Raw genomic sequence first — 27,770 nt, forward strand, 5'->3', positions numbered from 1 at the left:
TAATACGTTTACATCACATTCCTACACAAAATAGTGTGACATTAAGAAATCCTATCCTGTTTTTCTGAAATGCATTTCAGAGGCCTGATTCCCAGCATCCCTTTTTGAAGCTTTCTGCGCTATTGATAAGGCGAATTTAGCACATTTTGAAAGAGAAGTGTTCTTAAATCAAACCTAGAGAACCACAATGACGGTATCATTCAGATAGTACAAATGTTTTTTGTATATTAGTATGGAAATTGTGAAATAAAACGTTTTTCATGCTGATTTTCAACAGTCGATCTGCAATCGTGAAACATAAGCTTTTGCTTGGAGGCCTCACAGGTACTGATCTAATTTTCTCTTTTAAGATTATTCACAAATCATGTGATATGCTTTGTATAAATCAACTATATTGTTAGATCAAAATTGAGTAAAAAGTGACTATCTCAATTTCATGACATATAGAAGAGTAAGGAGAAGAAGCTCATGTTTCAAATGTGGAGAAGCAACAACTTTTCATTATTTTCACCTCTACTAATTATATGCATTTTTATAATGTATGTGTTTATGTTGTCCTATAAATATACAGAGACATATAGCAAGATATAGGGAGATACATATGTGTAAAGTGGATATGTACAAGTTTATAAGTAAATGAGATGTTTTTCCAATTAATAATTCTAAGAACTGAATGGAAAAAGAAAATCGTAAAGTTTAGATAAGTCCCACTGTGATTTGTACTCAGATCCCGGTTTTCAGAGTCTAGAGTGCTAAGCATGATACCATCAAACCACCTGTACCAGGTTGAGCTTTTCATTTTGAGAGAAGAGATTGCATTCACGGGGGAATCTTATATTTTATTGCAAAATCGTATCTCACATAAAAAGTACTGTTCAACAGAGTGATAGCGTTACTTGAGTCCTCTGGGCAACATCCTTCCCTAACATAGTTCAATATGCAAAAGTTGAACAGAATAGAAAAGTAATAACATTCTGTTGGTCTTTGACTGTAGAACATTAAAAACTTTGAAATGTTCACATTGCTGCAGCAATTTGCTCCCTTGTCTCATGGGAGGTTCCATGGTGTAATGGTTAGCACTTTGGACTTTGAGTCCAAGGATCCGAGTTCAAATCTCGGTGGGACCACTTTCATGACTGTTGATCAAATCTTTTTCTGTCAAGTGTATTCATAAATATCACAAATCTAACACGGGTAGAGTGAAACATTAATTTATTGATTGTATTCTGAAAGTCTATTCGATGTGAGCAAATGATAGAACTTTTAGAAAACATGGAAATTAAATGGCTCAAAATAATGAGACATTTTGCGAGCTGACTGTTTTCTCAAACTCATCACAGGGGGCTGATGCAAGATATTACTTTCTTAAATCTTACTGTTATTGATAAGGGGAAGATGGAACTTTTTAATTGGAAATCCTTCATTAAAACAAAACTTGAGGAATCAAATTGTGTATTATGGGGACAGAAGATATGACGTTTTGAATAACAATCGTGAAATTCAGACACACATATATTTACACTCTGATTTTCTAAAGTAAATCCATAACCATGAAGTAAAATCTTTCGAAAGACGTGTCAAAGGTAATAATCTGAATTTCTCTTTCAAAGAAATTCACAATTAAATGCACTGTGTAAGTCAAGCATGTTGTCATATAAGAAATCAGCAAAAATTAACTATCTCATTACTGGTCATATAGATGAGAGAGGAAATGAACCTAACGTTTAAATTGTGGATGGGAAACAACAGTTTTTAGTTTTCAGCTTCAATACATATGTTTATGAATAATTGATTTCTTTATATAGTCTTATCGCTATCTAGACGGATATAGCTATGTATACATAGATGCATACTTATACGTTGATAAGTATCAGTATAAAACATTGACGTTATGTTTTTCCAAGACCAAATTCTAAGAAATGGGTGAAATAGTAAATCTCATAATTCAAGCAGGTCCCACCGAGATTTGAACTCGGATCGCTGGATTCAGAGTCCAGAGTGCTAACCATTACACCATGGAACCCTCCCATACATGAGTCATTTTTCCATTGAGACAAAAGAGAGCGCATTAGTGCGGGGGCATTTCTTACATTGATGAAACGATATCTCTGTTGAATGCTCATAGTGTAAAGAGCTATAATGTGATTTGATTCTGTTCAGATACATTCTCCTTAACAGTGTTAAATATGCAAACGTTTATCAGGATAGGCAAGTTATATCATAATGATCATCTTTGACTGTAACATATTAAAACATTTTACATTTCCAAACTAATACACCCATTTCTTTGTCTCTCACATGGGCTGCGCCAAAGAGCAATGATTGGCACGTTGGACTTTGCATGCAAAGGTACCAGTCCAAATCTTGGGGGTACTATTTTATTACTCTTGACCTTTTCTATTTCTGTCACCTTTGTTTATTGATAGCTCAAATCCAACACCAGTAGGTTGAAAGAGACAATTATTGATTCCTTTCAAAACGTCCATCAGCTTGAACAAGTTACAGAAATACAAACATTATAATACGTTTACATCACATTCCTACACAAAATAGTGTGACATTAAGAAATCCTATCCTGTTTTTCTGAAATGCATTTCAGAGGCCTGATTCCCAGCATCCCTTTTTGAAGCTTTCTGCGCTATTGATAAGGCGAATTTAGCACATTTTGAAAGAGAAGTGTTCTTAAATCAAACCTAGAGAACCACAATGACGGTATCATTCAGATAGTACAAATGTTTTTGTATATTAGTATGGAAATTGTGAAATAAAACGTTTTTCATGCTGATTTTCAACAGTCGATCTGCAATCGTGAAACATAAGCTTTTGCTTGGAGGCCTCACAGGTACTGATCTAATTTTCTCTTTTAAGATTATTCACAAATCATATGATATGCTTTGTATAAATCAACTATATTGTTAGATCAAAATTGAGTAAAAAGTGACTATCTCAATTTCATGACATATAGAAGAGTAAGGAGAAGAAGCTCATGTTTCAAATGTGGAGAGGCAACAACTTTTCATTATTTTCACCTCTACTAATTATATGCATTTTTATAATGTATGTGTTTATGTTGTCCTATAAATATACAGAGACATATAGCAAGATGTAGGGAGATACATACGTGTAAAGTGGATATGTACAAGTTTATAAGTAAATGAGATGTTTTTCCAATTAATAATTCTAAGAACTGAATGGAAAAAGAAAATCGTAAAGTTTAGATAAGTCCCACTGTGATTTGTACTCAGATCCCGGTTTTCAGAGTCTAGAGTGCTAAGCATGATACCATCAAACCACCTGTACCAGGTTGAGCTTTTCATTTTTAGAGAAGAGATTGCATTCACGGGGGAATCTTATATTTTATTGCAAAATCGTATCTCACATAAAAAGTACTGTTCAACAGAGTGATAGCGTTACTTGAGTCCTCTGGGCAACATCCTTCCCTAACATAGTTCAATATGCAAAAGTTGAACAGAATAGAAAAGTAATAACATTCTGTTGGTCTTTGACTGTAGAACATTAAAAACTTTGAAATGTTCACATTGCTGCAGCAATTTGCTCCCTTGTCACATGGGAGGTTCCATGGTGTAATGGTTAGCGCTTTGGACTTTGAATCCAAGGATCCGAGTTCAAATCTCGGTGGGACCACTTTCATGACTGTTGATCAAATCTTTTTCTGTCAAGTGTATTCATAAATATCACAAATCTAACACGGGTAGAGTGAAACATTAATTTATTGATTGTATTCTGAAAGTCTATTCGATGTGAGCAAATTATAGAACTTTTAGAAAACATGGAAATTAAATGGCTCAAAATAATGAGACATTTTGCGAGCTGACTCTGTTTTCTCAAACTCATCACAGGGGGCTGATGCAAGATATTACTTTCTTAAATCTTACTGTTATTGATAAGGGGAAGATGGAACTTTTTAATTGGAAATCCTTCATTAAAACAAAACTTGAGGAATCAAATTGTGTATTATGGGGACAGAAGATATGACGTTTTGAATAACAATCGTGAAATTCAGACACACATATATTTACACTCTGATTTTCTAAAGTAAATCCATAACCATAAAGTAAAATCTTTCGAAAGACGTGTCAAAGGTAATAATCTGAATTTCTCTTTCAAAGAAATTCACAATTAAATGCACTGTGTAAGTCAAGCATGTTGTCATATAAGAAATCAGCAAAAATTAACTATCTCATTACTGGTCATATAGATGAGAGAGGAAATGAACCTAACGTTTAAATTGTGGATGGGAAACAACAGTTTTTAGTTTTCAGCTTCAATACATATGTTTATGAATAATTGATTTCTTTATATAGTCTTATCGCTATCTAGACGGATATAGCTATGTATACATAGATGCATACTTATACGTTGATAAGTATCAGTATAAAACATTGACGTTATGTTTTTCCAAGACCAAATTCTAAGAAATGGGTGAAATAGTAAATCTCATAATTCAAGCAGGTCCCACCGAGATTTGAACTCGGATCGCTGGATTCAGAGTCCAGAGTGCTAACCATTACACCATGGAACCCTCCCATACATGAGTCATTTTTCCATTGAGACAAAAGAGAGCGCATTAGTGCGGGGGCATTTCTTACATTGATGAAACGATATCTCTGTTGAATGCTCATAGTGTAAAGAGCTATAATGTGATTTGATTCTGTTCAGATACATTCTCCTTAACAGTGTTAAATATGCAAACGTTTATCAGGATAGGCAAGTTATATCATAATGATCATCTTTGACTGTAACATATTAAAACATTTTACATTTCCAAACTAATACACCCATTTCTTTGTCTCTCACATGGGCTGCGCCAAAGAGCAATGATTGGCACGTTGGACTTTGCATGCAAAGGTACCAGTCCAAATCTTGGGGGTACTATTTTATTACTCTTGACCTTTTCTATTTCTGTCACCTTTGTTTATTGATAGCTCAAATCCAACACCAGTAGGTTGAAAGAGACAATTATTGATTCCTTTCAAAACGTCCATCAGCTTGAACAAGTTACAGAAACACAAACATTATAATACGTTTACATCACATTCCTACACAAAATAGTGTGACATTAAGAAATCCTATCCTGTTTTTCTGAAATGCATTTCAGAGGCCTGATTCCCAGCATCCCTTTTTGAAGCTTTCTGCGCTATTGATAAGGCGAATTTAGCACATTTTGAAAGAGAAGTGTTCTTAAATCAAACCTAGAGAACCACAATGACGGTATCATTCAGATAGTACAAATGTTTTTGTATATTAGTATGGAAATTGTGAAATAAAACGTTTTTCATGCTGATTTTCAACAGTCGATCTGCAATCGTGAAACATAAGCTTTTGCTTGGAGGCCTCACAGGTACTGATCTAATTTTCTCTTTTAAGATTATTCACAAATCATATGATATGCTTTGTATAAATCAACTATATTGTTAGATCAAAATTGAGTAAAAAGTGACTATCTCAATTTCATGACATATAGAAGAGTAAGGAGAAGAAGCTCATGTTTCAAATGTGGAGAAGCAACAACTTTTCATTATTTTCACCTCTACTAATTATATGCATTTTTATAATGTATGTGTTTATGTTGTCCTATAAATATACAGAGACATATAGCAAGATATAGGGAGATACATATGTGTAAAGTGGATATGTACAAGTTTATAAGTAAATGAGATGTTTTTCCAATTAATAATTCTAAGAACTGAATGGAAAAAGAAAATCGTAAAGTTTAGATAAGTCCCACTGTGATTTGTACTCAGATCCCGGTTTTCAGAGTCTAGAGTGCTAAGCATGATACCATCAAACCACCTGTACCAGGTTGAGCTTTTCATTTTGAGAGAAGAGATTGCATTCACGGGGGAATCTTATATTTTATTGCAAAATCGTATCTCACATAAAAAGTACTGTTCAACAGAGTGATAGCGTTACTTGAGTCCTCTGGGCAACATCCTTCCCTAACATAGTTCAATATGCAAAAGTTGAACAGAATAGAAAAGTAATAACATTCTGTTGGTCTTTGACTGTAGAACATTAAAAACTTTGAAATGTTCACATTGCTGCAGCAATTTGCTCCCTTGTCTCATGGGAGGTTCCATGGTGTAATGGTTAGCACTTTGGACTTTGAGTCCAAGGATCCGAGTTCAAATCTCGGTGGGACCACTTTCATGACTGTTGATCAAATCTTTTTCTGTCAAGTGTATTCATAAATATCACAAATCTAACACGGGTAGAGTGAAACATTAATTTATTGATTGTATTCTGAAAGTCTATTCGATGTGAGCAAATGATAGAACTTTTAGAAAACATGGAAATTAAATGGCTCAAAATAATGAGACATTTTGCGAGCTGACTGTTTTCTCAAACTCATCACAGGGGGCTGATGCAAGATATTACTTTCTTAAATCTTACTGTTATTGATAAGGGGAAGATGGAACTTTTTAATTGGAAATCCTTCATTAAAACAAAACTTGAGGAATCAAATTGTGTATTATGGGGACAGAAGATATGACGTTTTGAATAACAATCGTGAAATTCAGACACACATATATTTACACTCTGATTTTCTAAAGTAAATCCATAACCATAAAGTAAAATCTTTCGAAAGACGTGTCAAAGGTAATAATCTGAATTTCTCTTTCAAAGAAATTCACAATTAAATGCACTGTGTAAGTCAAGCATGTTGTCATATAAGAAATCAGCAAAAATTAACTATCTCATTACTGGTCATATAGATGAGAGAGGAAATGAACCTAACGTTTAAATTGTGGATGGGAAACAACAGTTTTTAGTTTTCAGCTTCAATACATATGTTTATGAATAATTGATTTCTTTATATAGTCTTATCGCTATCTAGACGGATATAGCTATGTATACATAGATGCATACTTATACGTTGATAAGTATCAGTATAAAACATTGACGTTATGTTTTTCCAAGACCAAATTCTAAGAAATGGGTGAAATAGTAAATCTCATAATTCAAGCAGGTCCCACCGAGATTTGAACTCGGATCGCTGGATTCAGAGTCCAGAGTGCTAACCATTACACCATGGAACCCTCCCATACATGAGTCATTTTTCCATTGAGACAAAAGAGAGCGCATTAGTGCGGGGGCATTTCTTACATTGATGAAACGATATCTCTGTTGAATGCTCATAGTGTAAAGAGCTATAATGTGATTTGATTCTGTTCAGATACATTCTCCTTAACAGTGTTAAATATGCAAACGTTTATCAGGATAGGCAAGTTATATCATAATGATCATCTTTGACTGTAACATATTAAAACATTTTACATTTCCAAACTAATACACCCATTTCTTTGTCTCTCACATGGGCTGCGCCAAAGAGCAATGATTGGCACGTTGGACTTTGCATGCAAAGGTACCAGTCCAAATCTTGGGGGTACTATTTTATTACTCTTGACCTTTTCTATTTCTGTCACCTTTGTTTATTGATAGCTCAAATCCAACACCAGTAGGTTGAAAGAGACAATTATTGATTCCTTTCAAAACGTCCATCAGCTTGAACAAGTTACAGAAACACAAACATTATAATACGTTTACATCACATTCCTACACAAAATAGTGTGACATTAAGAAATCCTATCCTGTTTTTCTGAAATGCATTTCAGAGGCCTGATTCCCAGCATCCCTTTTTGAAGCTTTCTGCGCTATTGATAAGGCGAATTTAGCACATTTTGAAAGAGAAGTGTTCTTAAATCAAACCTAGAGAACCACAATGACGGTATCATTCAGATAGTACAAATGTTTTTGTATATTAGTATGGAAATTGTGAAATAAAACGTTTTTCATGCTGATTTTCAACAGTCGATCTGCAATCGTGAAACATAAGCTTTTGCTTGGAGGCCTCACAGGTACTGATCTAATTTTCTCTTTTAAGATTATTCACAAATCATATGATATGCTTTGTATAAATCAACTATATTGTTAGATCAAAATTGAGTAAAAAGTGACTATCTCAATTTCATGACATATAGAAGAGTAAGGAGAAGAAGCTCATGTTTCAAATGTGGAGAAGCAACAACTTTTCATTATTTTCACCTCTACTAATTATATGCATTTTTATAATGTATGTGTTTATGTTGTCCTATAAATATACAGAGACATATAGCAAGATATAGGGAGATACATATGTGTAAAGTGGATATGTACAAGTTTATAAGTAAATGAGATGTTTTTCCAATTAATAATTCTAAGAACTGAATGGAAAAAGAAAATCGTAAAGTTTAGATAAGTCCCACTGTGATTTGTACTCAGATCCCGGTTTTCAGAGTCTAGAGTGCTAAGCATGATACCATCAAACCACCTGTACCAGGTTGAGCTTTTCATTTTGAGAGAAGAGATTGCATTCACGGGGGAATCTTATATTGTATTGCAAAATCGTATCTCACATAAAAAGTACTGTTCAACAGAGTGATAGCGTTACTTGAGTCCTCTGGGCAACATCCTTCCCTAACATAGTTCAATATGCAAAAGTTGAACAGAATAGAAAAGTAATAACATTCTGTTGGTCTTTGACTGTAGAACATTAAAAACTTTGAAATGTTCACATTGCTGCAGCAATTTGCTCCCTTGTCACATGGGAGGTTCCATGGTGTAATGGTTAGCGCTTTGGACTTTGAATCCAAGGATCCGAGTTCAAATCTCGGTGGGACCACTTTCATGACTGTTGATCAAATCTTTTTCTGTCAAGTGTATTCATAAATATCACAAATCTAACACGGGTAGAGTGAAACATTAATTTATTGATTGTATTCTGAAAGTCTATTCGATGTGAGCAAATGATAGAACTTTTAGAAAACATGGAAATTAAATGGCTCAAAATAATGAGACATTTTGCGAGCTGACTCTGTTTTCTCAAACTCATCACAGGGGGCTGATGCAAGATATTACTTTCTTAAATCTTACTGTTATTGATAAGGGGAAGATGGAACTTTTTAATTGGAAATCCTTCATTAAAACAAAACTTGAGGAATCAAATTGTGTATTATGGGGACAGAAGATATGACGTTTTGAATAATAATCGTGAAATTCAGACTCACATATATTTACACTCTGATTTTCTAAAGTAAATCCATAACCATGAAGTAAAATCTTTCGAAAGACGTGTCAAAGGTAATAATCTGAATTTCTCTTTCAAAGAAATTCACAATTAAATGCACTGTGTAAGTCAAGCATGTTGTCATATAAGAAATCAGCAAAAATTAACTATCTCATTACTGGTCATATAGATGAGAGAGGAAATGAACCTAACGTTTAAATTGTGGATGGGAAACAACAGTTTTTAGTTTTCAGCTTCAATACATATGTTTATGAATAATTGATTTCTTTATATAGTCTTATCGCTATCTAGACGGATATAGCTATGTATACATAGATGCATACTTATACGTTGATAAGTATCAGTATAAAACATTGACGTTATGTTTTTCCAAGACCAAATTCTAAGAAATGGGTGAAATAGTAAATCTCATAATTCAAGCAGGTCCCACCGAGATTTGAACTCGGATCGCTGGATTCAGAGTCCAGAGTGCTAACCATTACACCATGGAACCCTCCCATACATGAGTCATTTTTCCATTGAGACAAAAGAGAGCGCATTAGTGCGGGGGCATTTCTTACATTGATGAAACGATATCTCTGTTGAATGGTCATAGTGTAAAGAGCTATAATGTGATTTGATTCTGTTCAGATACATTCTCCTTAACAGTGTTAAATATGCAAACGTTTATCAGGATAGGCAAGTTATATCATAATGATCATCTTTGACTGTAACATATTAAAACATTTTACATTTCCAAACTAATACACCCATTTCTTTGTCTCTCACATGGGCTGCGCCAAAGAGCAATGATTGGCACGTTGGACTTTGCATGCAAAGGTACCAGTCCAAATCTTGGGGGTACTATTTTATTACTCTTGACCTTTTCTATTTCTGTCACCTTTGTTTATTGATAGCTCAAATCCAACACCAGTAGGTTGAAAGAGACAATTATTGATTCCTTTCAAAACGTCCATCAGCTTGAACAAGTTACAGAAATACAAACATTATAATACGTTTACATCACATTCCTACACAAAATAGTGTGACATTAAGAAATCCTATCCTGTTTTTCTGAAATGCATTTCAGAGGCCTGATTCCCAGCATCCCTTTTTGAAGCTTTCTGCGCTTTTGATAAGGCGAATTTAGCACATTTTGAAAGAGAAGTGTTCTTAAATCAAACCTAGAGAACCACAATGACGGTATCATTCAGATAGTACAAATGTTTTTGTATATTAGTATGGAAATTGTGAAATAAAACGTTTTTCATGCTGATTTTCAACAGTCGATCTGCAATCGTGAAACATAAGCTTTTGCTTGGAGGCCTCACAGGTACTGATCTAATTTTCTCTTTTAAGATTATTCACAAATCATATGATATGCTTTGTATAAATCAACTATATTGTTAGATCAAAATTGAGTAAAAAGTGACTATCTCAATTTCATGACATATAGAAGAGTAAGGAGAAGAAGCTCATGTTTCAAATGTGGAGAAGCAACAACTTTTCATTATTTTCACCTCTACTAATTATATGCATTTTTATAATGTATGTGTTTATGTTGTCCTATAAATATACAGAGACATATAGCAAGATATAGGGAGATACATATGTGTAAAGTGGATATGTACAAGTTTATAAGTAAATGAGATGTTTTTCCAATTAATAATTCTAAGAACTGAATGGAAAAAGAAAATCGTAAAGTTTAGATAAGTCCCACTGTGATTTGTACTCAGATCCCGGTTTTCAGAGTCTAGAGTGCTAAGCATGATACCATCAAACCACCTGTACCAGGTTGAGCTTTTCATTTTGAGAGAAGAGATTGCATTTACGGGGGAATCTTATATTTTATTGCAAAATCGTATCTCACATAAAAAGTACTGTTCAACAGAGTGATAGCGTTACTTGAGTCCTCTGGGCAACATCCTTCCCTAACATAGTTCAATATGCAAAAGTTGAACAGAATAGAAAAGTAATAACATTCTGTTGGTCTTTGACTGTAGAACATTAAAAACTTTGAAATGTTCACATTGCTGCAGCAATTTGCTCCCTTGTCACATGGGAGGTTCCATGGTGTAATGGTTAGCGCTTTGGACTTTGAATCCAAGGATCCGAGTTCAAATCTCGGTGGGACCACTTTCATGACTGTTGATCAAATCTTTTTCTGTCAAGTGTATTCATAAATATCACAAATCTAACACGGGTAGAGTGAAACATTAATTTATTGATTGTATTCTGAAAGTCTATTCGATGTGAGCAAATGATAGAACTTTTAGAAAACATGGAAATTAAATGGCTCAAAATAATGAGACATTTTGCGAGCTGACTGTTTTCTCAAACTCATCACAGGGGGCTGATGCAAGATATTACTTTCTTAAATCTTACTGTTATTGATAAGGGGAAGATGGAACTTTTTAATTGGAAATCCTTCATTAAAACAAAACTTGAGGAATCAAATTGTGTATTATGGGGACAGAAGATATGACGTTTTGAATAACAATCGTGAAATTCAGACACACATATATTTACACTCTGATTTTCTAAAGTAAATCCATAACCATAAAGTAAAATCTTTCGAAAGACGTGTCAAAGGTAATAATCTGAATTTCTCTTTCAAAGAAATTCACAATTAAATGCACTGTGTAAGTCAAGCATGTTGTCATATAAGAAATCAGCAAAAATTAACTATCTCATTACTGGTCATATAGATGAGAGAGGAAATGAACCTAACGTTTAAATTGTGGATGGGAAACAACAGTTTTTAGTTTTCAGCTTCAATACATATGTTTATGAATAATTGATTTCTTTATATAGTCTTATCGCTATCTAGACGGATATAGCTATGTATACATAGATGCATACTTATACGTTGATAAGTATCAGTATAAAACATTGACGTTATGTTTTTCCAAGACCAAATTCTAAGAAATGGGTGAAATAGTAAATCTCATAATTCAAGCAGGTCCCACCGAGATTTGAACTCGGATCGCTGGATTCAGAGTCCAGAGTGCTAACCATTACACCATGGAACCCTCCCATACATGAGTCATTTTTCCATTGAGACAAAAGAGAGCGCATTAGTGCGGGGGCATTTCTTACATTGATGAAACGATATCTCTGTTGAATGCTCATAGTGTAAAGAGCTATAATGTGATTTGATTCTGTTCAGATACATTCTCCTTAACAGTGTTAAATATGCAAACGTTTATCAGGATAGGCAAGTTATATCATAATGATCATCTTTGACTGTAACATATTAAAACATTTTACATTTCCAAACTAATACACCCATTTCTTTGTCTCTCACATGGGCTGCGCCAAAGAGCAATGATTGGCACGTTGGACTTTGCATGCAAAGGTACCAGTCCAAATCTTGGGGGTACTATTTTATTACTATTGACCTTTTCTATTTCTGTCACCTTTGTTTATTGATAGCTCAAATCCAACACCAGTAGGTTGAAAGAGACAATTATTGATTCCTTTCAAAACGTCCATCAGCTTGAACAAGTTACAGAAATACAAACATTATAATACGTTTACATCACATTCCTACACAAAATAGTGTGACATTAAGAAATCCTATCCTGTTTTTCTGAAATGCATTTCAGAGGCCTGATTCCCAGCATCCCTTTTTGAAGCTTTCTGCGCTATTGATAAGGCGAATTTAGCACATTTTGAAAGAGAAGTGTTCTTAAATCAAACCTAGAGAACCACAATGACGGTATCATTCAGATAGTACAAATGTTTTTGTATATTAGTATGGAAATTGTGAAATAAAACGTTTTTCATGCTGATTTTCAACAGTCGATCTGCAATCGTGAAACATAAGCTTTTGCTTGGAGGCCTCACAGGTACTGATCTAATTTTCTCTTTTAAGATTATTCACAAATCATATGATATGCTTTGTATAAATCAACTATATTGTTAGATCAAAATTGAGTAAAAAGTGACTATCTCAATTTCATGACATATAGAAGAGTAAGGAGAAGAAGCTCATGTTTCAAATGTGGAGAAGCAACAACTTTTCATTATTTTCACCTCTACTAATTATATGCATTTTTATAATGTATGTGTTTATGTTGTCCTATAAATATACAGAGACATATAGCAAGATATAGGGAGATACATATGTGTAAAGTGGATATGTACAAGTTTATAAGTAAATGAGATGTTTTTCCAATTAATAATTCTAAGAACTGAATGGAAAAAGAAAATCGTAAAGTTTAGATAAGTCCCACTGTGATTTGTACTCAGATCCCGGTTTTCAGAGTCTAGAGTGCTAAGCATGATACCATCAAACCACCTGTACCAGGTTGAGCTTTTCATTTTGAGAGAAGAGATTGCATTCACGGGGGAATCTTATATTTTATTGCAAAATCGTATCTCACATAAAAAGTACTGTTCAACAGAGTGATAGCGTTACTTGAGTCCTCTGGGCAACATCCTTCCCTAACATAGTTCAATATGCAAAAGTTGAACAGAATAGAAAAGTAATAACATTCTGTTGGTCTTTGACTGTAGAACATTAAAAACTTTGAAATGTTCACATTGCTGCAGCAATTTGCTCCCTTGTCACATGGGAGGTTCCATGGTGTAATGGTTAGCGCTTTGGACTTTGAATCCAAGGATCCGAGTTCAAATCTCGGTGGGACCACTTTCATGACTGTTGATCAAATCTTTTTCTGTCAAGTGTATTCATAAATATCACAAATCTAACACGGGTAGAGTGAAACATTAATTTATTGATTGTATTCTGAAAGTCTATTCGATGTGAGCAAATGATAGAACTTTTAGAAAACATGGAAATTAAATGGCTCAAAATAATGAGACATTTTGCGAGCTGACTCTGTTTTCTCAAACTCATCACAGGGGGCTGATGCAAGATATTACTTTCTTAAATCTTACTGTTATTGATAAGGGGAAGATGGAACTTTTTAATTGGAAATCCTTCATTAAAACAAAACTTGAGGAATCAAATTGTGTATTATGGGGACAGAAGATATGACGTTTTGAATAATAATCGTGAAATTCAGACACACATATATTTACACTCTGATTTTCTAAAGTAAATCCATAACCATGAAGTAAAATCTTTCGAAAGACGTGTCAAAGGTAATAATCTGAATTTCTCTTTCAAAGAAATTCACAATTAAATGCACTGTGTAAGTCAAGCATGTTGTCATATAAGAAATCAGCAAAAATTAACTATCTCATTACTGGTCATATAGATGAGAGAGGAAATGAACCTAACGTTTAAATTGTGGATGGGAAACAACAGTTTTTAGTTTTCAGCTTCAATACATATGTTTATGAATAATTGATTTCTTTATATAGTCTTATCGCTATCTAGACGGATATAGCTATGTATACATAGATGCATACTTATACGTTGATAAGTATCAGTATAAAACATTGACGTTATGTTTTTCCAAGACCAAATTCTAAGAAATGGGTGAAATAGTAAATCTCATAATTCAAGCAGGTCCCACCGAGATTTGAACTCGGATCGCTGGATTCAGAGTCCAGAGTGCTAACCATTACACCATGGAACCCTCCCATACATGAGTCATTTTTCCATTGAGACAAAAGAGAGCGCATTAGTGCGGGGGCATTTCTTACATTGATGAAACGATATCTCTGTTGAATGCTCATAGTGTAAAGAGCTATAATGTGATTTGATTCTGTTCAGATACATTCTCCTTAACAGTGTTAAATATGCAAACATTTATCAGGATAGGCAAGTTATATCATAATGATCATCTTTGACTGTAACATATTAAAACATTTTACATTTCCAAACTAATACACCCATTTCTTTGTCTCTCACATGGGCTGCGCCAAAGAGCAATGATTGGCACGTTGGACATTGCATGCAAAGGTACCAGTCCAAATCTTGGGGGTACTATTTTATTACTCTTGACCTTTTCTATTTCTGTCACCTTTGTTTATTGATAGCTCAAATCCAACACCAGTAGGTTGAAAGAGACAATTATTGATTCCTTTCAAAACGTCCATCAGCTTGAACAAGTTACAGAAATACAAACATTATAATACGTTTACATCACATTCCTACACAAAATAGTGTGACATTAAGAAATCCTATCCTGTTTTTCTGAAATGCATTTCAGAGGCCTGATTCCCAGCATCCCTTTTTGAAGCTTTCTGCGCTATTGATAAGGCGAATTTAGCACATTTTGAAAGAGAAGTGTTCTTAAATCAAACCTAGAGAACCACAATGACGGTATCATTCAGATAGTACAAATGTTTTTGTATATTAGTATGGAAATTGTGAAATAAAACGTTTTTCATGCTGATTTTCAACAGTCGATCTGCAATCGTGAAACATACGCTTTTGCTTGGAGGCCTCACAGGTACTGATCTAATTTTCTCTTTTAAGATTATTCACAAATCATATGATATGCTTTGTATAAATCAACTATATTGTTAGATCAAAATTGAGTAAAAAGTGACTATCTCAATTTCATGACATATAGAAGAGTAAGGAGAAGAAGCTCATGTTTCAAATGTGGAGAGGCAACAACTTTTCATTATTTTCACCTCTACTAATTATATGCATTTTTATAATGTATGTGTTTATGTTGTCCTATAAATATACAGAGACATATAGCAAGATATAGGGAGATACATATGTGTAAAGTGGATATGTACAAGTTTATAAGTAAATGAGATGTTTTTCCAATTAATAATTCTAAGAACTGAATGGAAAAAGAAAATCGTAAAGTTTAGATAAGTCCCACTGTGATTTGTACTCAGATCCCGGTTTTCAGAGTCTAGAGTGCTAAGCATGATACCATCAAACCACCTGTACCAGGTTGAGCTTTTCATTTTGAGAGAAGAGATTGCATTCACGGGGGAATCTTATATTTTATTGCAAAATCGTATCTCACATAAAAAGTACTGTTCAACAGAGTGATAGCGTTACTTGAGTCCTCTGGGCAACATCCTTCCCTAACATAGTTCAATATGCAAAAGTTGAACAGAATAGAAAAGTAATAACATTCTGTTGGTCTTTGACTGTAGAACATTAAAAACTTTGAAATGTTCACATTGCTGCAGCAATTTGCTCCCTTGTCACATGGGAGGTTCCATGGTGTAATGGTTAGCGCTTTGGACTTTGAATCCAAGGATCCGAGTTCAAATCTCGGTGGGACCACTTTCATGACTGTTGATCAAATCTTTTTCTGTCAAGTGTATTCATAAATATCACAAATCTAACACGGGTAGAGTGAAACATTAATTTATTGATTGTATTCTGAAAGTCTATTCGATGTGAGCAAATGATAGAACTTTTAGAAAACATGGAAATTAAATGGCTCAAAATAATGAGACATTTTGCGAGCTGACTCTGTTTTCTCAAACTCATCACAGGGGGCTGATGCAAGATATTACTTTCTTAAATCTTACTGTTATTGATAAGGGGAAGATGGAACTTTTTAATTGGAAATCCTTCATTAAAACAAAACTTGAGGAATCAAATTGTGTATTATGGGGACAGAAGATATGACGTTTTGAATAATAATCGTGAAATTCAGACACACATATATTTACACTCTGATTTTCTAAAGTAAATCCATAACCATGAAGTAAAATCTTTCGAAAGACGTGTCAAAGGTAATAATCTGAATTTCTCTTTCAAAGAAATTCACAATTAAATGCACTGTGTAAGTCAAGCATGTTGTCATATAAGAAATCAGCAAAAATTAACTATCTCATTACTGGTCATATAGATGAGAGAGGAAATGAACCTAACGTTTAAATTGTGGATGGGAAACAACAGTTTTTAGTTTTCAGCTTCAATACATATGTTTATGAATAATTGATTTCTTTATATAGTCTTATCGCTATCTAGACGGATATAGCTATGTATACATAGATGCATACTTATACGTTGATAAGTATCAGTATAAAACATTGACGTTATGTTTTTCCAAGACCAAATTCTAAGAAATGGGTGAAATAGTAAATCTCATAATTCAAGCAGGTCCCACCGAGATTTGAACTCGGATCGCTGGATTCAGAGTCCAGAGTGCTAACCATTACACCATGGAACCCTCCCATACATGAGTCATTTTTCCATTGAGACAAAAGAGAGCGCATTAATGCTGGGGCATTTCTTACATTGATGAAACGATATCTCTGTTGAATGCTCATAGTGTAAAGAGCTATAATGTGATTTGATTCTGTTCAGATACATTCTCCTTAACAGTGTTAAATATGCAAACGTTTATCAGGATAGGCAAGTTATATCATAATGATCATCTTTGACTGTAACATATTAAAACATTTTACATTTCCAAACTAATACACCCATTTCTTTGTCTCTCACATAGGCTGCGCCAAAGAGCAATGATTGGCACGTTGGACTTTGCATGCAAAGGTACCAGTCCAAATCTTGGGGGTACTATTTTATTACTCTTGACCTTTTCTATTTCTGTCACCTTTGTTTATTGATAGCTCAAATCCAACACCAGTAGGTTGAAAGAGACAATTATTGATTCCTTTCAAAACGTCCATCAGCTTGAACAAGTTACAGAAATACAAACATTATAATACGTTTACATCACATTCCTACACAAAATAGTGTGACATTAAGAAATCCTATCCTGTTTTTCTGAAATGCATTTCAGAGGCCTGATTCCCAGCATCCCTTTTTGAAGCTTTCTGCGCTATTGATAAGGCGAATTTAGCACATTTTGAAAGAGAAGTGTTCTTAAATCAAACCTAGAGAACCACAATGACGGTATCATTCAGATAGTACAAATGTTTTTGTATATTAGTATGGAAATTGTGAAATAAAACGTTTTTCATGCTGATTTTCAACAGTCGATCTGCAATCGTGAAACATAAGCTTTTGCTTGGAGGCCTCACAGGTACTGATCTAATTTTCTCTTTTAAGATTATTCACAAATCATATGATATGCTTTGTATAAATCAACTATATTGTTAGATCAAAATTGAGTAAAAAGTGACTATCTCAATTTCATGACATATAGAAGAGTAAGGAGAAGAAGCTCATGTTTCAAATGTGGAGAAGCAACAACTTTTCATTATTTTCACCTCTACTAATTATATGCATTTTTATAATGTATGTGTTTATGTTGTCCTATAAATATACAGAGACATATAGCAAGATATAGGGAGATACATATGTGTAAAGTGGATATGTACAAGTTTATAAGTAAATGAGATGTTTTTCCAATTAATAATTCTAAGAACTGAATGGAAAAAGAAAATCGTAAAGTTTAGATAAGTCCCACTGTGATTTGTACTCAGATCCCGGTTTTCAGAGTCTAGAGTGCTAAGCATGATACCATCAAACCACCTGTACCAGGTTGAGCTTTTCATTTTGAGAGAAGAGATTGCATTCACGGGGGAATCTTATATTTTATTGCAAAATCGTATCTCACATAAAAAGTACTGTTCAACAGAGTGATAGCGTTACTTGAGTCCTCTGGGCAACATCCTTCCCTAACATAGTTCAATATGCAAAAGTTGAACAGAATAGAAAAGTAATAACATTCTGTTGGTCTTTGACTGTAGAACATTAAAAACTTTGAAATGTTCACATTGCTGCAGCAATTTGCTCCCTTGTCACATGGGAGGTTCCATGGTGTAATGGTTAGCGCTTTGGACTTTGAATCCAAGGATCCGAGTTCAAATCTCGGTGGGACCACTTTCATGACTGTTGATCAAATCTTTTTCTGTCAAGTGTATTCATAAATATCACAAATCTAACACGGGTAGAGTGAAACATTAATTTATTGATTGTATTCTGAAAGTCTATTCGATGTGAGCAAATGATAGAACTTTTAGAAAACATGGAAATTAAATGGCTCAAAATAATGAGACATTTTGCGAGCTGACTCTGTTTTCTCAAACTCATCACAGGGGGCTGATGCAAGATATTACTTTCTTAAATCTTACTGTTATTGATAAGGGGAAGATGGAACTTTTTAATTGGAAATCCTTCATTAAAACAAAACTTGAGGAATCAAATTGTGTATTATGGGGACAGAAGATATGACGTTTTGAATAACAATCGTGAAATTCAGACACACATATATTTACACTCTGATTTTCTAAAGTAAATCCATAACCATAAAGTAAAATCTTTTGAAAGACGTGTCAAAGGTAATAATCTGAATTTCTCTTTCAAAGAAATTCACAATTAAATGCACTGTGTAAGTCAAGCATGTTGTCATATAAGAAATCAGCAAAAATTAACTATCTCATTACTGGTCATATAGATGAGAGAGGAAATGAACCTAATGTTTAAATTGTGGATGGGAAACAACAGTTTTTAGTTTTCAGCTTCAATACATATGTTTATGAATAATTGATTTCTTTATATAGTCTTATCGCTATCTAGACGGATATAGCTATGTATACATAGATGCATACTTATACGTTGATAAGTATCAGTATAAAACATTGACGTTATGTTTTTCCAAGACCAAATTCTAAGAAATGGGTGAAATAGTAAATCTCATAATTCAAGCAGGTCCCACCGAGATTTGAACTCGGATCGCTGGATTCAGAGTCCAGAGTGCTAACCATTACACCATGGAACCCTCCCATACATGAGTCATTTTTCCATTGAGACAAAAGAGAGCGCATTAGTGCGGGGGCACTTCTTACATTGATGAAACGATATCTCTGTTGAATGCTCATAGTGTAAAGAGCTATAATGTGATTTGATTCTGTTCAGATACATTCTCCTTAACAGTGTTAAATATGCAAACGTTTATCAGGATAGGCAAGTTATATCATAATGATCATCTTTGACTGTAACATATTAAAACATTTTACATTTCCAAACTAATACACCCATTTCTTTGTCTCTCACATGGGCTGTGCCAAAGAGCAATGATTGGCACGTTGGACTTTGCATGCAAAGGTACCAGTCCAAATCTTGGGGGTACTATTTTATTACTACTGACCTTTTCTATTTCTGTCACCTTTGTTTATTGATAGCTCAAATCCAACACCAGTAGGTTGAAAGAGACAATTATTGATTCCTTTCAAAACGTCCATCAGCTTGAACAAGTTACAGAAATACAAACATTATAATACGTTTACATCACATTCCTACACAAAATAGTGTGACATTAAGAAATCCTATCCTGTTTTTCTGAAATGCATTTCAGAGGCCTGATTCCCAGCATCCCTTTTTGAAGCTTTCTGCGCTATTGATAAGGCGAATTTAGCACATTTTGAAAGAGAAGTGTTCTTAAATCAAACCTAGAGAACCACAATGACGGTATCATTCAGATAGTACAAATGTTTTTTGTATATTAGTATGGAAATTGTGAAATAAAACGTTTTTCATGCTGATTTTCAACAGTCGATCTGCAATCGTGAAACATAAGCTTTTGCTTGGAGGCCTCACAGGTACTGATCTAATTTTCTCTTTTAAGATTATTCACAAATCATAAGATATGCTTTGTATAAATCAACTATATTGTTAGATCAAAATTGAGTAAAAAGTGACTATCTCAATTTCATGACATATAGAAGAGTAAGGAGAAGAAGCTCATGTTTCAAATGGGGAGAGGCAACAACTTTTCATTATTTTCACCTCTACTAATTATATGCATTTTTATAATGTATGTGTTTATGTTGTCCTATAAATATACAGAGACATATAGCAAGATATAGGGAGATACATACGTGTAAAGTGGATATGTACAAGTTTATAAGTAAATGAGATGTTTTTCCAATTAATAATTCTAAGAACTGAATGGAAAAGAAAATCGTAAAGTTTAGATAAGTCCCACTGTGATTTGTACTCAGATCCCGGTAGACAGAGTCTAGAGTGCTAAGCATGATACCATCCAACCACCTGTACCAGGTTGAGCTTTTCATTTTGAGAGAAGAGATTGCATTCACGGGGGAATCTTATATTTTATTGCAAAATCGTATCTCACATAAAAAGTACTGTTCAACAGAGTGATAGCATTACTTGAGTCCTCTGGGCAACATCCTTCCCTAACATAGTTCAATATGCAAAAGTTGAACAGAATAGAAAAGTAATAACATTCTGTTGGTCTTTGACTGTAGAACATTAAAAACTTTGAAATGTTCACATTGCTGCAGCAATTTGCTCCCTTGTCACATGGGAGGTTCCATGGTGTAATGGTTAGCACTTTGGACTTTGAATCCAAGGATCCGAGTTCAAATCTCAGTGGGACCACTTTCATGACTGTTGATCAAATCTTTTTCTGTCAAGTGTATTCATAAATATCACAAATCTAACACGGGTAGAGTGAAACATTAATTTATTGATTGTATTCTGAAAGTCTATTCGATGTGAGCATATGATAGAACTTTTAGAAAACATGGAAATTAAATGGCTCAAAATAATGAGACATTTTGCGAGCTGACTGTTTTCTCAAACTCATCACAGGGGGCTGATGCAAGATATTACTTTCTTAAATCTTACTGTTATTGATAAGGGGAAGATGGAACTTTTTAATTGGAAATCCTTCATTAAAACAAAACTTGAGGAATCAAATTGTGTATTATGGGGACAGAAGATATGACGTTTTGAATAACAATCGTGAAATTCAGACACACATATATTTACACTCTGATTTTCTAAAGTAAATCCATAACCATAAAGTAAAATCTTTTGAAAGACGTGTCAAAGGTAATAATCTGAATTTCTCTTTCAAAGAAATTCACAAATAAATGCACTGTGTAAGTCAAGCATGTTGTCATATAAGAAATCAGCAAAAATTAACTATCTCATTACTGGTCATATAGATGAGAGAGGAAATGAACCTAATGTTTAAATTGTGGATGGGAAACAACAGTTTTTAGTTTTCAGCTTCAATACATATGTTTATGAATAATTGATTTCTTTATATAGTCTTATCGCTATCTAGACGGATATAGCTATGTATACATAGATGCATACTTATACGTTGATAAGTATCAGTATAAAACATTGACGTTATGTTTTTCCAAGACCAAATTCTAAGAAATGGGTGAAATAGTAAATCTCATAATTCAAGCAGGTCCCACCGAGATTTGAACTCGGATCGCTGGATTCAGAGTCCAGAGTGCTAACCATTACACCATGGAACCCTCCCATACATGAGTCATTTTTCCATTGAGACAAAAGAGAGCGCATTAGTGCGGGGGCACTTCTTACATTGATGAAACGATATCTCTGTTGAATGCTCATAGTGTAAAGAGCTATAATGTGATTTGATTCTGTTCAGATACATTCTCCTTAACAGTGTTAAATATGCAAACGTTTATCAGGATAGGCAAGTTATATCATAATGATCATCTTTGACTGTAACATATTAAAACATTTTACATTTCCAAACTAATACACCCATTTCTTTGTCTCTCACATGGGCTGTGCCAAAGAGCAATGATTGGCACGTTGGACTTTGCATGCAAAGGTACCAGTCCAAATCTTGGGGGTACTATCTTATTACTACTGACCTTTTCTATTTCTGTCACCTTTGTTTATTGATAGCTCAAATCCAACACCAGTAGGTTGAAAGAGACAATTATTGATTCCTTTCAAAACGTCCATCAGCTTGAACAAGTTACAGAAATACAAACATTATAATACGTTTACATCACATTCCTACACAAAATAGTGTGACATTAAGAAATCCTATCCTGTTTTTCTGAAATGCATTTCAGAGGCCTGATTCCCAGCATCCCTTTTTGAAGCTTTCTGCGCTATTGATAAGGCGAATTTAGCACATTTTGAAAGAGAAGTGTTCTTAAATCAAACCTAGAGAACCACAATGACGGTATCATTCAGATAGTACAAATGTTTTTTGTATATTAGTATGGAAATTGTGAAATAAAACGTTTTTCATGCTGATTTTCAACAGTCGATCTGCAATCGTGAAACATAAGCTTTTGCTTGGAGGCCTCACAGGTACTGATCTAATTTTCTCTTTTAAGATTATTCACAAATCATAAGATATGCTTTGTATAAATCAACTATATTGTTAGATCAAAATTGAGTAAAAAGTGACTATCTCAATTTCATGACATATAGAAGAGTAAGGAGAAGAAGCTCATGTTTCAAATGTGGAGAGGCAACAACTTTTCATTATTTTCACCTCTACTAATTATATGCATTTTTATAATGTATGTGTTTATGTTGTCCTATAAATATACAGAGACATATAGCAAGATATAGGGAGATACATACGTGTAAAGTGGATATGTACAAGTTTATAAGTAAATGAGATGTTTTTCCAATTAATAATTCTAAGAACTGAATGGAAAAGAAAATCGTAAAGTTTAGATAAGTCCCACTGTGATTTGTACTCAGATCCCGGTAGACAGAGTCTAGAGTGCTAAGCATGATACCATCAAACCACCTGTACCAGGTTGAGCTTTTCATTTTGAGAGAAGAGATTGCATTCACGGGGGAATCTTATATTTTATTGCAAAATCGTATCTCACATAAAAAGTACTGTTCAACAGAGTGATAGCGTTACTTGAGTCCTCTGGGCAACATCCTTCCCTAACATAGTTCAATATGCAAAAGTTGAACAGAATAGAAAAGTAATAACATTCTGTTGGTCTTTGACTGTAGAACATTAAAAACTTTGAAATGTTCACATTGCTGCAGCAATTTGCTCCCTTGTCACATGGGAGGTTCCATGGTGTAATGGTTAGCACTTTGGAATTTGAATCCAAGGTTCCGAGTTCAAATCTCGGTGGGACCACTTTCATGACTGTTGATCAAATCTTTTTCTGTCAAGTGTATTCATAAATATCACAAATCTAACACGGGTAGAGTGAAACATTAATTTATTGATTGTATTCTGAAAGTCTATTCGATGTGAGCAAATGATAGAACTTTTAGAAAACATGGAAATTAAATGGCTCAAAATAATGAGACATTTTGCGAGCTGACTGTTTTCTCAAACTCATCACAGGGGGCTGATGCAAGATATTACTTTCTTAAATCTTACTGTTATTGATAAGGGGAAGATGGAACTTTTTAATTGGAAATCCTTCATTAAAACAAAACTTGAGGAATCAAATTGTGTATTATGGGGACAGAAGATATGACGTTTTGAATAACAATCGTGAAATTCAGACACACATTTATTTACACTCTGATTTTCTAAAGTAAATCCATAACCATGAAGTAAAATCTTTCGAAAGACGTGTCAAAGGTAATAATCTGAATTTCTCTTTCAAAGAAATTCACAATTAAATGCACTGTGTAAGTCAAGCATGTTGTCATATAAGAAATCAGCAAAAATTAACTATCTCATTACTGGTCATATAGATGAGAGAGGAAATGAACCTAACGTTTAAATTGTGGATGGGAAACAACAGTTTTTAGTTTTCAGCTTCAATACATATGTTTATGAATAATTGATTTCTTTATATAGTCTTATCGCTATCTAGACGGATATAGCTATGTATACATAGATGCATACTTATACGTTGATAAGTATCAGTATAAAACATTGACGTTATGTTTTTCCAAGACCAAATTCTAAGAAATGGGTGAAATAGTAAATCTCATAATTCAAGCAGGTCCCACCGAGATTTGAACTCGGATCGCTGGATTCAGAGTCCAGAGTGCTAACCATTACACCATGGAACCCTCCCATACATGAGTCATTTTTCCATTGAGACAAAAGAGAGCGCATTAGTGCGGGGGCATTTCTTACATTGATGAAACGATATCTCTGTTGAATGCTCATAGTGTAAAGAGCTATAATGTGATTTGATTCTGTTCAGATACATTCTCCTTAACAGTGTTAAATATGCAAACGTTTATCAGGATAGGCAAGTTATATCATAATGATCATCTTTGACTGTAACATATTAAAACATTTTACATTTCCAAACTAATACACCCATTTCTTTGTCTCTCACATGGGCTGCGCCAAAGAGCAATGATTGGCACGTTGGACTTTGCATGCAAAGGTACCAGTCCAAATCTTGGGGGTACTATTTTATTACTCTTGACCTTTTCTATTTCTGTCACCTTTGTTTATTGATAGCTCAAATCCAACACCAGTAGGTTGAAAGAGACAATTATTGATTCCTTTCAAAACGTCCATCAGCTTGAACAAGTACCAGAAATACAAACATTATAATACGTTTACATCACATTCCTACACAAAATAGTGTGACATTAAGAAATCCTATCCTGTTTTTCTGAAATGCATTTCAGAGGCCTGATTCCCAGCATCCCTTTTTGAAGCTTTCTGCGCTATTGATAAGGCGAATTTAGCACATTTTGAAAGAGAAGTGTTCTTAAATCAAACCTAGAGAACCACAATGACGGTATCATTCAGATAGTACAAATGTTTTTTGTATATTAGTATGGAAATTGTGAAATAAAACGTTTTTCATGCTGATTTTCAACAGTCGATCTGCAATCGTGAAACATAAGCTTTTGCTTGGAGGCCTCACAGGTACTGATCTAATTTTCTCTTTTAAGATTATTCACAAATCATATGATATGCTTTGTATAAATCAACTATATTGTTAGATCAAAATTGAGTAAAAAGTGACTATCTCAATTTCATGACATATAGAAGAGTAAGGAGAAGAAGCTCATGTTTCAAATGTGGAGAGGCAACAACTTGTCATTATTTTCACCTCTACTAATTATATGCATTTTTATAATGTATGTGTTTATGTTGTCCTATAAATATACAGAGACATATAGCAAGATATAGGGAGATACATACGTGTAAAGTGGATATGTACAAGTTTATAAGTAAATGAGATGTTTTTCCAATTAATAATTCTAAGAACTGAATGGAAAAGAAAATCGTAAAGTTTAGATAAGTCCCACTGTGATTTGTACTCAGATCCCGGTAGACAGAGTCTAGAGTGCTAAGCATGATACCATCCAACCACCTGTACCAGGTTGAGCTTTTCATTTTGAGAGAAGAGATTGCATTCACGGGGGAATCTTATATTTTATTGCAAAATCGTATCTCACATAAAAAGTACTGTTCAACAGAGTGATAGCATTACTTGAGTCCTCTGGGCAACATCCTTCCCTAACATAGTTCAATATGCAAAAGTTGAACAGAATAGAAAAGTAATAACATTCTGTTGGTCTTTGACTGTAGAACATTAAAAACTTTGAAATGTTCACATTGCTGCAGCAATTTGCTCCCTTGTCACATGGGAGGTTCCATGGTGTAATGGTTAGCACTTTGGACTTTGAATCCAAGGATCCGAGTTCAAATCTCAGTGGGACCACTTTCATGACTGTTGATCAAATCTTTTTCTGTCAAGTGTATTCATAAATATCACAAATCTAACACGGGTAGAGTGAAACATTAATTTATTGATTGTATTCTGAAAGTCTATTCGATGTGAGCATATGATAGAACTTTTAGAAAACATGGAAATTAAATGGCTCAAAATAATGAGACATTTTGCGAGCTGACTGTTTTCTCAAACTCATCACAGGGGGCTGATGCAAGATATTACTTTCTTAAATCTTACTGTTATTGATAAGGGGAAGATGGAACTTTTTAATTGGAAATCCTTCATTAAAACAAAACTTGAGGAATCAAATTGTGTATTATGGGGACAGAAGATATGACGTTTTGAATAACAATCGTGAAATTCAGACACACATATATTTACACTCTGATTTTCTAAAGTAAATCCATAACCATAAAGTAAAATCTTTTGAAAGACGTGTCAAAGGTAATAATCTGAATTTCTCTTTCAAAGAAATTCACAAATAAATGCACTGTGTAAGTCAAGCATGTTGTCATATAAGAAATCAGCAAAAATTAACTATCTCATTACTGGTCATATAGATGAGAGAGGAAATGAACCTAATGTTTAAATTGTGGATGGGAAACAACAGTTTTTAGTTTTCAGCTTCAATACATATGTTTATGAATAATTGATTTCTTTATATAGTCTTATCGCTATCTAGACGGATATAGCTATGTATACATAGATGCATACTTATACGTTGATAAGTATCAGTATAAAACATTGACGTTATGTTTTTCCAAGACCAAATTCTAAGAAATGGGTGAAATAGTAAATCTCATAATTCAAGCAGGTCCCACCGAGATTTGAACTCGGATCGCTGGATTCAGAGTCCAGAGTGCTAACCATTACACCATGGAACCCTCCCATACATGAGTCATTTTTCCATTGAGACAAAAGAGAGCGCATTAGTGCGGGGGCACTTCTTACATTGATGAAACGATATCTCTGTTGAATGCTCATAGTGTAAAGAGCTATAATGTGATTTGATTCTGTTCAGATACATTCTCCTTAACAGTGTTAAATATGCAAACGTTTATCAGGATAGGCAAGTTATATCATAATGATCATCTTTGACTGTAACATATTAAAACATTTTACATTTCCAAACTAATACACCCATTTCTTTGTCTCTCACATGGGCTGTGCCAAAGAGCAATGATTGGCACGTTGGACTTTGCATGCAAAGGTACCAGTCCAAATCTTGGGGGTACTATTTTATTACTACTGACCTTTTCTATTTCTGTCACCTTTGTTTATTGATAGCTCAAATCCAACACCAGTAGGTTGAAAGAGACAATTATTGATTCCTTTCAAAACGTCCATCAGCTTGAACAAGTTACAGAAATACAAACATTATAATACGTTTACATCACATTCCTACACAAAATAGTGTGACATTAAGAAATCCTATCCTGTT

At 33.9% G+C, this 27,770-nt stretch overlaps 22 non-coding genes across 22 annotated transcripts; 11 read left to right on the plus strand and 11 right to left on the minus strand.

Moving 5' to 3' along the window:
- Positions 1-1,055: 1,055 nt before the first annotated feature.
- TRNAQ-UUG (transfer RNA glutamine (anticodon UUG)) lies at positions 1,056-1,127 on the plus strand. Its single transcript has one exon. It is a non-coding gene; the product is annotated as a tRNA-Gln (tRNA).
- Positions 1,128-1,951: 824 nt separating this feature from the next.
- TRNAQ-CUG (transfer RNA glutamine (anticodon CUG)) lies at positions 1,952-2,023 on the minus strand. The gene has a single exon. It is a non-coding gene; the product is annotated as a tRNA-Gln (tRNA).
- A 1,550-nt stretch (positions 2,024-3,573) lies between these two features.
- TRNAQ-UUG (transfer RNA glutamine (anticodon UUG)) lies at positions 3,574-3,645 on the plus strand. The gene has a single exon. It is a non-coding gene; the product is annotated as a tRNA-Gln (tRNA).
- An 826-nt stretch (positions 3,646-4,471) lies between these two features.
- Positions 4,472-4,543, minus strand: TRNAQ-CUG (transfer RNA glutamine (anticodon CUG)). The gene has a single exon. It is a non-coding gene; the product is annotated as a tRNA-Gln (tRNA).
- A 1,550-nt stretch (positions 4,544-6,093) lies between these two features.
- Positions 6,094-6,165, plus strand: TRNAQ-UUG (transfer RNA glutamine (anticodon UUG)). Its single transcript has one exon. It is a non-coding gene; the product is annotated as a tRNA-Gln (tRNA).
- Positions 6,166-6,989: 824 nt separating this feature from the next.
- TRNAQ-CUG (transfer RNA glutamine (anticodon CUG)) lies at positions 6,990-7,061 on the minus strand. The gene has a single exon. It is a non-coding gene; the product is annotated as a tRNA-Gln (tRNA).
- A 1,550-nt stretch (positions 7,062-8,611) lies between these two features.
- Positions 8,612-8,683, plus strand: TRNAQ-UUG (transfer RNA glutamine (anticodon UUG)). The gene has a single exon. It is a non-coding gene; the product is annotated as a tRNA-Gln (tRNA).
- Positions 8,684-9,509: 826 nt separating this feature from the next.
- TRNAQ-CUG (transfer RNA glutamine (anticodon CUG)) lies at positions 9,510-9,581 on the minus strand. The gene has a single exon. It is a non-coding gene; the product is annotated as a tRNA-Gln (tRNA).
- A 1,550-nt stretch (positions 9,582-11,131) lies between these two features.
- Positions 11,132-11,203, plus strand: TRNAQ-UUG (transfer RNA glutamine (anticodon UUG)). The gene has a single exon. It is a non-coding gene; the product is annotated as a tRNA-Gln (tRNA).
- An 824-nt stretch (positions 11,204-12,027) lies between these two features.
- TRNAQ-CUG (transfer RNA glutamine (anticodon CUG)) lies at positions 12,028-12,099 on the minus strand. The gene has a single exon. It is a non-coding gene; the product is annotated as a tRNA-Gln (tRNA).
- Positions 12,100-13,649: 1,550 nt separating this feature from the next.
- Positions 13,650-13,721, plus strand: TRNAQ-UUG (transfer RNA glutamine (anticodon UUG)). The gene has a single exon. It is a non-coding gene; the product is annotated as a tRNA-Gln (tRNA).
- An 826-nt stretch (positions 13,722-14,547) lies between these two features.
- Positions 14,548-14,619, minus strand: TRNAQ-CUG (transfer RNA glutamine (anticodon CUG)). The gene has a single exon. It is a non-coding gene; the product is annotated as a tRNA-Gln (tRNA).
- Positions 14,620-16,169: 1,550 nt separating this feature from the next.
- On the plus strand, positions 16,170-16,241 carry TRNAQ-UUG (transfer RNA glutamine (anticodon UUG)). Its single transcript has one exon. It is a non-coding gene; the product is annotated as a tRNA-Gln (tRNA).
- An 826-nt stretch (positions 16,242-17,067) lies between these two features.
- Positions 17,068-17,139, minus strand: TRNAQ-CUG (transfer RNA glutamine (anticodon CUG)). Its single transcript has one exon. It is a non-coding gene; the product is annotated as a tRNA-Gln (tRNA).
- Positions 17,140-18,689: 1,550 nt separating this feature from the next.
- Positions 18,690-18,761, plus strand: TRNAQ-UUG (transfer RNA glutamine (anticodon UUG)). The gene has a single exon. It is a non-coding gene; the product is annotated as a tRNA-Gln (tRNA).
- Positions 18,762-19,587: 826 nt separating this feature from the next.
- On the minus strand, positions 19,588-19,659 carry TRNAQ-CUG (transfer RNA glutamine (anticodon CUG)). Its single transcript has one exon. It is a non-coding gene; the product is annotated as a tRNA-Gln (tRNA).
- Positions 19,660-21,209: 1,550 nt separating this feature from the next.
- TRNAQ-UUG (transfer RNA glutamine (anticodon UUG)) lies at positions 21,210-21,281 on the plus strand. Its single transcript has one exon. It is a non-coding gene; the product is annotated as a tRNA-Gln (tRNA).
- Positions 21,282-22,105: 824 nt separating this feature from the next.
- TRNAQ-CUG (transfer RNA glutamine (anticodon CUG)) lies at positions 22,106-22,177 on the minus strand. The gene has a single exon. It is a non-coding gene; the product is annotated as a tRNA-Gln (tRNA).
- A 1,550-nt stretch (positions 22,178-23,727) lies between these two features.
- On the plus strand, positions 23,728-23,799 carry TRNAQ-UUG (transfer RNA glutamine (anticodon UUG)). Its single transcript has one exon. It is a non-coding gene; the product is annotated as a tRNA-Gln (tRNA).
- Positions 23,800-24,623: 824 nt separating this feature from the next.
- On the minus strand, positions 24,624-24,695 carry TRNAQ-CUG (transfer RNA glutamine (anticodon CUG)). Its single transcript has one exon. It is a non-coding gene; the product is annotated as a tRNA-Gln (tRNA).
- A 1,550-nt stretch (positions 24,696-26,245) lies between these two features.
- On the plus strand, positions 26,246-26,317 carry TRNAQ-UUG (transfer RNA glutamine (anticodon UUG)). The gene has a single exon. It is a non-coding gene; the product is annotated as a tRNA-Gln (tRNA).
- Positions 26,318-27,141: 824 nt separating this feature from the next.
- TRNAQ-CUG (transfer RNA glutamine (anticodon CUG)) lies at positions 27,142-27,213 on the minus strand. The gene has a single exon. It is a non-coding gene; the product is annotated as a tRNA-Gln (tRNA).
- Positions 27,214-27,770: the final 557 nt, after the last annotated feature.

This window comes from Lissotriton helveticus, chromosome 4_1 (assembly GCF_964261635.1).
Source record: "Lissotriton helveticus chromosome 4_1, aLisHel1.1, whole genome shotgun sequence".
Lineage (NCBI taxonomy): Eukaryota > Metazoa > Chordata > Amphibia > Caudata > Salamandridae > Lissotriton > Lissotriton helveticus.